This window comes from Aegilops tauschii, chromosome 7 (assembly GCF_002575655.3).
Source record: "Aegilops tauschii subsp. strangulata cultivar AL8/78 chromosome 7, Aet v6.0, whole genome shotgun sequence".
Classification (NCBI taxonomy): Eukaryota; Viridiplantae; Streptophyta; class Magnoliopsida; order Poales; family Poaceae; genus Aegilops; species Aegilops tauschii.
Window position 1 is genome coordinate 528,032,166 of NC_053041.3, and position 9,320 is coordinate 528,041,485.

At 43.0% G+C, this 9,320-nt stretch overlaps 1 non-coding gene across 1 annotated transcript; it reads left to right on the top strand.

Moving 5' to 3' along the window:
* The first annotated feature begins 3,874 nt into the window (after positions 1–3,874).
* On the top strand, positions 3,875–9,080 carry LOC109742549 (uncharacterized). Its single transcript, XR_012189531.1, has 5 exons — positions 3,875–4,263; positions 5,172–5,339; positions 5,431–5,697; positions 5,796–5,878; positions 7,757–9,080. It is a non-coding gene; the product is annotated as an uncharacterized protein (transcript).
* The last annotated feature ends 240 nt before the right edge of the window (positions 9,081–9,320 follow it).

The following is a 9,320-nucleotide window of genomic DNA, read 5'->3' on the forward strand; positions in this document are numbered from 1 at the left end:
AGAAAGTGGCAGAGGGTTTTGGAGCAATATCACTAAGCACTTGCGCAAGTAAGCCATTAAGCAATACCTCATCCCCTTTTAATAGTATTGGCTTTCCTATGGACTCAATGTGATCTTGGATCACTAAAATAGAATGAAGAGTCTTGAGATTTTGCCAATCTTTGTCCTTAGCATTTTGAGGGGTCCACATCTCTAGTCCATGCCATGCCAACCACTGAACATCCTGAAATATTTATCTTAAAAGGATATTAGTTCAATGAGCTATATGTTGTTATGAATTACCAAAACCACCCGGAGATTAGTTGCACTTTCACAATGGGAAGTGACTAGTGAGCATGACACATATAGATCCATTTGATTAAAGTTGGGAAATTTGAGGTGTGCCTGCTGGTTATGCCATTTCTTTTTCTGTCTAGCAATTGTCTTTTATTGTTGTGGTAAGGCATGAATCGCTCTTTTGTTGCATACTCTGAAGAGTTACATCAACATGAAGCTAATTTTTAATTCAAATGATGTATTTGAATTATATGTTTAGAGTCCTTTGTTCATGCTTGCTTTGGCGAAGTTATGTATATTTGATGCTTATTGTCTCAGTCTGGCTGAAAACAAAATGTTTGTAAGATTATGTGGATTGTAGTGTCTTGTGATAACAGAATACCATGATTTTTCATGCTTTTATTGTGTTGAAAATATTCGACTCCCGTGGCAACACACATGCACATACCTAGTCATCGTCAAAGAAGAAGGGAAGTGACTTTTGTAATGAGTACCCTTTAGTAATTTCACCTAAGGCTGGCCCGACATGACACTTTTATTTGCGGGCCGCCCCTTTTAGCTCGGTGCCAGGATTTTTTTAAGGCCGCTTGCGTGCCAGGCTAATCCGGGAGCAAACTAGTTGATGAGCGCTCCTTCGAAAGCCTCTCCAACGATCACATCGGGGTGGGGGGAGGGAGGGAGGGGGGCTATGGCACGCTCTCAGCCGCCGCCACGTGTCACGCTCTGGGCGCTCCCTCTGGTTTTTTTATTTGTTCACACGCGTTTTCATCTTTTTAGATGTTTTTTTCTTCTTTTTTTGACTTTGCGGTTTTCCACTGGTCTTTCTTAGCTTTTGGACAGAAAAATCCGGGAAAATTGTTTTGAGTGAAAAAACGCGGTATTTATCCGTGAGAGAAATGGTTTTGCTTCCATGAGAGGCACGAGTTTGCTTTCGCGAGAGGCACGACCGCGTCTCTCGGAAACGGAAAAAAACACATTTTCTTTTTTTTTGTGAGAGGCACGGGGAAACAGAAAAAATTGTTTTATCTTTCTTTTTCTTCCGTGAGAGGCACGATTTTGCTTCCGCATGAGGTCGTGCCTACGAAAAAAATGCGTTTTTTCTTCTTTCGTGAGAGGCATGATTTTGCTTCCGTGAGAGACACGGTTTTGCTTCCGCGAGAGGCACTCGGAAACAAAAAAACACGTTTTCTTTTTTGTGTGAGAGACATGATTTTGCTTCCGCGAGAGGCGCCGGCGTGCCTCTCGGAAACGGCTTTCGGAAAGAAAAAAAACGTGCTTCCGGTTCTTTTTTTTGTCCGACTGTTTTCATGAAAAAAAAGTTCGTAAAAATCTATCAACATAGGATCGAGTTTTGAAGATCTTAGACGCGAGGATTTCAACGTTCGAGATTTGGATACATGATTCAAGAGATAAAACATTTTAAATAAACAAATTTACAAAAAAAGAAAAACTCCTAGGTTGCGACAAGTAACGCACATGGAGCCCATCATTTGACCAATAATGCTCCATCTACGAACGAGGCTACGAAAAGTAATGTAAACTGCCTAACAATAATCCCCCCCCGCGATTTTCAGGGGGTTGGGCCCCTCAATCCTCCAATACCCAATCAAAAATGTCCATGTTGCACATTACGTAAGATACGTAGGTTAGTTTACGTAGATGTACCATTGTTCTTAACACAACCAACCTGGGAAGGTGGGAGTTTTTTTTTAAAAGACTACTCGTCAGTTAGTGATTTTGGGCTAATCCTTGAGCTCCTTCGACCTGATACGGGCCGTGCCGTGCCAGGCCCTTTTATGGCCGGGCCAGCTCATATGGCCATGTCTGGGCCCACTCTGCCAAAGCATTTTGAGCCCATCAGCAGTCAGGCCCATCTGTTTGCGTCCCAAACCCCCCGTGGGGCCCGACCGTTCTACTCGCGGGGCGGCGCATGGCGAGGCGGCGACCGCCGGCGAGAGAGAAGAGGGATCCCGACGTTGCTCGGTCGGGAGGCGAGGCGCCTCCTCCTACGCCTCGCGCTCGCCGGCGGCGCCGCTGCCCTCGATCCTGGCCTTCCCTCCCCCAGTAAGCGCGCACCATTCCGAAGCGTCTGCCTACTTCGATTTGGTTTGGTTATTATTAAAGCATCTGCGTCGCGCCTACTTGGATTGTTGCTGAGCGTATGTGGATCCCGGTTCGATTATCTGAAGGAAAAGCTGGCTTCCAGGTTTCGATTTGAAGGGCGTTTCGTCTGGGATCTCTTCCTGGTGTTTTCGAGATGGGCAATCAGTTCCTTCAAAAATAATATATGTGCAATCAGTTCCTTCAAGAAACACATGCATCACACTGGGCACAGGCCATGTCATATATCTTTTGGGATAGGGGTGGTGACAAGCGTTGGAACCCAGGGCGGTCGCCCGTAGCGTGGATACTTTCTCTTTTAGAAGTTTTTATTGATTTTAGGCTTGGCCCTGGTTGTTTCTTCCTCAGTTTGTCCCATCCAGCTTAGAGGCTGTATCAATGTTTAACATCATTCGCATATCTTCCTTGTTAAGGAATCAGTTATATACCTTTTTTTCTTTGTAGAAATCAACCGCTCATCTCATTATTTTTGTTGGTACATTATCATGTGGATAGATATGTAGGTTTGATGCCTAAAAAGAGCAGATGTGGTGATGCAATTGGGGCTAGGGTGAGTGTCTATTGCGGCATTAAGGTAGCATGCAATCACGGCTACAACTACTGGTTTTTGTCTTTTGTGAAGTTATCTTGTACATCGGTGCAATTAGCGCTCATGCATACATCATGTAGGATTGCGTGCTCGCAACATTGCCTGCCATGCGCCAGGTACCACCACAAGATCAAATTCACCGGCATGAATTAACCCATTGATTATATGATATATCGTCACGACACCTCTGCACAGGAAGACTCCTAGTAGTAGAATTCTTGGTATGCATGACAGCATATGCTATAAATCAGTGAAACTGTTGCATGCTATAAGTAATGAAGCTGGCCAAGAAATTGCCTTATTTACTCTCCAGACTTTTTCCTGAGGAATCATCTTAAAGCAGCACATCACCATTTGGTTTGTTTTGACATTTGAAAGTTGAGACTTGAGACCCTTTAGGACTTGGAAGTTCTAATGGTTGCAACTGAAGTATTGATATTAACACTAGGTACTGAATGAAGAAAAAAAATATTACTGTGGGCGAGAGCTAGGGAGAACATGTATGTGTCCTATATGCGCCTTAGGTAAATTTGACAACAAAATTCGAAACAGAAGAGAAGTAAATAGAACAATTAGGTTTTCATGCATCTGTTCAATCTGTTTGTCTTTTTTTGAACTTGTTTCTGCGTTGACTATTCGAAATGCAGGTTGGGTCAAATCAAAGGGTGTGCCAAAAGCAAGCGTGATGATAGAGAACAGATAACCTTCTTAGACCATGAACAATCTTAGAGAGGTGCTTAGTAAAATAAACCGTGTTTCTCTTAAGCACCAGTGCTTATGTCTGTGACAGGGGTTCCTAATTAAGCATCTGCTCTCTACAGATAAGCACTGGCTTGCATTGTACATGGTCTTGCATGTTCTTTACATGGAAACTGAAGAAGCACAAGAGGACAAAATAATGATGATGTTAACTTTTATTTCTCAAGTAAGTATATCTTGTTCAACCTCCCTATCCAAATACAGGTCACTTTTTGAATAAAAAATTAGATGGTCTATACTCCTTAAGTTCTTGTCCTTTTCTGACATCGTCTGGTATATAGTGTGTATCTTTTGGCTTTGGTGAAGGTCTCACGCCAAAAGAAGGTATTAGATCCATATATGGTTAGATCCATCACAAACATTGGTAGCCTTTCAGCGTCAAAAAACATTGGTAGCCTTCGTTTCTTCCCCTTAGGGTCTCACTGACCTGATGGAAAATCTTTCAGTTTTAGTTCTTGATCAGGATCCGGTTTCCCTGTGGACCATCTCCAATATGCTTGCTAGATTCAACTTCAAAGGTGCGCACTTCAATTCCCAAGCATCTCCATTTCAAATTTTCCCTTTCTTGTCCAAAAAGGAAGTTGTGTTTCGAGGGAGAATGAAAGATAGTAGGTAAAAGATTTTGCATATTCATGGGGCTACTATATAAGGCACAATTTGATGCCTGTTGGTGTCTTCTATCCACACAGGCACATCTGATCGAATTTCAGATATTTCATATTTCTGCTGTTTGGTGGAAAGTTTGGGTGTATGCTGTTTGGCTGGAAGTTTGGGTGTACGGCTGTTTGGCGGGAATTTTGGGTGTATGGTTGCTTGGCGTGAAGTTTGGGTGTACGGTCGTCCGGTGGGAATATTTATAGGTTCTATCCATCATGATCTGGACCACCAATTAACGGTTGGATGGCTTGCGTGTGTGGATATAGAACGCTTCTCATGACGTGAAGCTTGGCGAGCTATGGCCCCACATGGCAGTGAACCTGTCCTCGGTATCATGTATAGATTGTACAACCATCATATACGCGGAGCATTTCCGTACATATATGACATTTTTAAACAGAAAGGAAACAGATGCAGTTCCATATAGGATATAGTGTTAGTGCGTCACCCTTCCAAAGGACATTAGATTATATAGCATATATGTGTGTAATATATTGTGTGAACTTCACAGTTTAAACAGAGGCAGCATATGTAGTTCGTAATGGGATATAGCTAGCTGCTAGTTACTGGGCCGCCCTTCCAAGTGCTAGTATTAGATTGCAGAAAGTGTTGGATTATGTGGTCAAATGAGAAAAATCACATACCAAGTAGCTATATTAGTCCTTAGAAGATACTCACTTGTTGCAATAGTACGTGCAGGTTGGGATATTAATATAACTATATTTGGACATAATAATACGGTGTTTACTCTCCAAAGTTTGTTTTGTAGTTCTTCCTTTCCATACACCGGAAGAGGCCCTAGATTCACTTAAAAGGGGGGTTGCTAAAGATGAAGAGCTTGATTTGATAGTAGCGGAAGTTCATCCTGGCAATACAGAGTTGGGCACCTTGGTGCTGTTTCACCACATCCTGAATGAACTTGAAGTACCTCTCATCAGTAAGCATTTGTATTGAGAGCTGTATTGTTTTAAGAAATTTTCCTTCCATCCCAAACTCATAAGTCTAGGAGTGTTGTTTCTTGGCTGCAGCTATGTGTGCCTATGACGAGGCAGTCTCTGCACACATGACCCTTGGAACATGGTTCAATGTGGTTAAGCCGTTGGATACTGAAACCATTAATTTTCTGAGGATGAGAGCACTGCAACACAGGTCTATCAAAAATCACAGGTCTGAAACTGAGGATGAAGAACAAGATGCGTTGAACGCAAATGTGTATTCCGATAATCTGGGTCGGTTCACGTGGAGCAGTGAGCTCCACGAAAAGTTCTTGCAGGCTGTTGAAGTGCTTGGGGCGTGTAAGGCTATCTGCACTTGGCATAAATCAGTCATTTATTATGTTTAGAAGCTAAAAAACATGACCTTTGAGTGTGTGTTTTCTTTTTGGCATCAACAGCTGCCACGGCTGGAAAAATTCACCAGTACATGAATGCCAAGGATTTGAATTTGACCAGACAGCATGTCGCAAGCCATCTCCAGGTGGGTGATGGATTTAGTTTATCTGCAACTGTGGTATTGCCAGTACATCAATAGGCAGCATGTACGCTTTTCTTAAATTTTGTTTGTTTAATAGACGATCATAAGTAGTAGAAGCTGACAACCTATGCATTTGCATATGCTAGTTAGTTTAAACTGATTGAACATTTGGCATTTGAGCCTTATATTTTTCTTTCGTCCCATGCACTTTCCTGAACGAAACTTTTTGTGTTTGCCACTAATTAAGATGATAGTCATTCTGCTGTAGCCTTGAAGTTCGATGGCATGGCCTTAGTTCTGTCCAGTCATTGGTTCCCACCACTACAGCTGACAATCCCCCTTCCGTGGCCATTGGCCATTGATTGCCACTGCCAACCTGATCCCCCATGCATGAATATCTGTTTAAGATGGAACCTACGACGTACTTGCCATTTCTACACACATATATTGATTAACCAACAGAATGGTTGCGGCATTGCCTAAACTAATCTAGTAGAACCAGCTAATTGCAAGAGATCTGCTCACGGTGGTCATCATTACACGATTCCCGAAGTTGCAGCTGTATGCCACCACTTGGACATCATCTTTGTCACCATTTTGTACCCTGGCACGTTAAGTACCAGCAGCTAGTGCTGCTCGGACAAAGTCACGGTCTCCGAATCTGGCTCGGATTCGGATTTCTGATTTGGCAAGAATTTGAGGGACACGGTAACTAACACAGGGAGGCTGGCATGGATGCTGACTGACCAAAGAAATTGATGTTACATGCAGATGAGTCCTTTTATCAACTCATGTGCTCATTAACATACAGTGATTGGGTGAAAGGGAAAAAGGTAAAAGAGAAACAAACACCTACTGGAATAGCAACAACAACATAATAATCAATTTTTTATGATTGGTTTGATCTTAGTGCGAAAAATAAAACATTCCACTCTGCTATTTATTTTGTGTAAATATAGGTTCTGCAGTGTTCAATCAATTGGGTAATTTTCTGTGGCAACAGTGTCTGAGTTCACAAAATTTTAAAGAACTATGTGCACGCTGTTGAAGAAACAAATGGGAAGAGAACTTTATTTAATTTTTGACCTTTTAATTCACACCCCAGTAAAAGCTCACACAGTTATGGGCAAGCTCACATGCTAAATACAAGGGTCAAGATCACATTTTAACAGGATAAACTTGGAAGGAAAGAATGTTTCCACCGTGATACTCTACTGTGTCCCCTTTGTTATTTCTTTATTTTCCTTTGTTATGTCTTATACCTGCGTCAGTACTTAGTAGTCAGTACTCTGTCTCTGCATGCCATGGAGTTTAAGTTTTGTATGGTGCTCTAGATCAGATTACAAATTTCCAAACCATGCAGCTTCAGGAGTAGATTTTGTTACAGAACCAATCACAATTGAAAAAAAAAACTTTTTGCATGTTAGCAAGTTGTCCTAATTCGTAAATAATCAGACTATCCAAAGCATTATTATAACCCAGTTTACCAAATCGACGGATTAATAATTGTTATCATGTTAATTGGAATTTTGTGAACAATGTACTACTTTATTGGTATTTTCTCCTTGATTCTGTTAAATTGGGGCCTTATTGACGTGACTTTGGTCAGCTGATGCTAGCAGTAGGGTTTTGGCTTCTTTTTGTCCTTGGTGCTAGTGTTTGTTTGTACTCTTCGTGCTTTCTTGGCACTCTCCTTCTAATACAAAGCGAAACACGTCTGGGCTTGTGTTTGAGAGAGAAAAGCGTGCATACTCTACAAGTTTCAAGTTCATCTATTTCAGCGTTGTTATGATAAAGCGCTAAAATTTCTGCATTCTCTCACTTTCTATATTGTGATGTATGATCCCTGTCTTGACTGTTCTGTTCTGTATTTTGATGTAGAAACACCGGCTGTGGGCACAGAGGTTATCTCAGGGTTATCAACATTATGCCAGCATGAAAGAATTATCTGAGATGATTTCATCGTCATACAAGTTAGCCAGTGCTAAACCCAATAATTATCCGGCAACAACCCAGACGCAGTTCACACATGGGGTTGCCTCTTCTATCTGGGACAAGTACCCTGGGATGGTGTGGCCACATGTGGAGGGAAGTTCAGCTGCCTCTGCTATGTGGTACAATTACCCCGGAAAGCCGTGGGGACAACTGGGGGAGAGTTCGGCCAGAGCAGAAGTTTCCCAGATTAATGCAGGCCCACCTTCTGTTCTGATTCATGGTACCAAGTCCATTTGGGACCGGTACGAGGAGAGCCTGCAGTACTATAATGGGAGCCTGGCAAATAAACGTGAAGTGCTGCCTGTGAAGAGCAAAACAGCTGATGTATATGGACGCAAGATTTTCATCAACCTGGAGAGAGAGGAGACCAGTCGTACTGAAGCAGCAGGCAAGATTGTCATCGGCCTGGAGAGCGATGACATGCACGAAGGCACCATGGACAACGTGCATGCTGCAGTTACTCCGCAGAAAGATACCATGGAGAAGGTGCATGGCGCAGTTACTCCGCAGAAAGATGCGATGGACGAGGTGCACGCTGCAGCTATTCCGCATGGAGTGAACGAGGTGCCTGCTGCAGCCATGGGCGCTGGTGATCTGATGGACCTTGGGAGCGAAGCCCTGCTTGACGGTATGGACAACTACCACCCCAGTGCAGAAAATGCGCAGTCTGAGCCTTTCAGCGACTCGGATTGGGATGAGTTGGAGAAATTCTGGATGAACCAGATGGAAGGACAGGGCCAGGAGCAGCAAGGCCTCGTACCATTGGATCTGCTCCTGGTAGACGGCATTGCGCCAGATGAACTGCTCCAGGAAGACGAAGCCTGGAACCAGGCGCTTCAGCCAGCAAACCCGGCGAACGTCGTCAACAACGCACCCATAGCTGAAGAACCCGCCACTGGAGACGCCCCGGTGTACGATTCTGCGAACCAGTCAGGCGTCGCCGACAACGTGTTCTGTGTCTGGAGCCCCCAGTTTGCAGGCGATGACTATGGCATACCGTTCTAGGGCCGCCAGAAGAGGGGCAACTAAAGAACTGCTTTTATCTTATAATATAATAATGTATTATAAGTAATAAGGGTTCCTGTGGCATTGGTTAAACCCATTCGTTAATCGGTTTCCAGACTTCTAGGAGTACATATGATCTTCCTCTCTAAGGCATTATGACCTTATTATTCCATATATATGTGTGTCAGTTCTATCTTTTTTTCGAGTGAAGTGTGTCAGTTCTATCTAGCCTAGGGTTTTTGTTCTTCGAACAAAGGAGCACCAGGCTCCCAAGTTCCTCACAACACTTCGGTTTTCAGGATTCCTTTTTTTAACGGGTTTTCTGGATTCCTTTTGCCAGGCTTCTTTGGTTTAATCCAATTTCGCAGGATTTTTTTGGGAGGATTTGGATTCTTAGGAAAAAAGTGTAGTTTGTTTGATTTCCATCGCGTGATTTTAATTCATA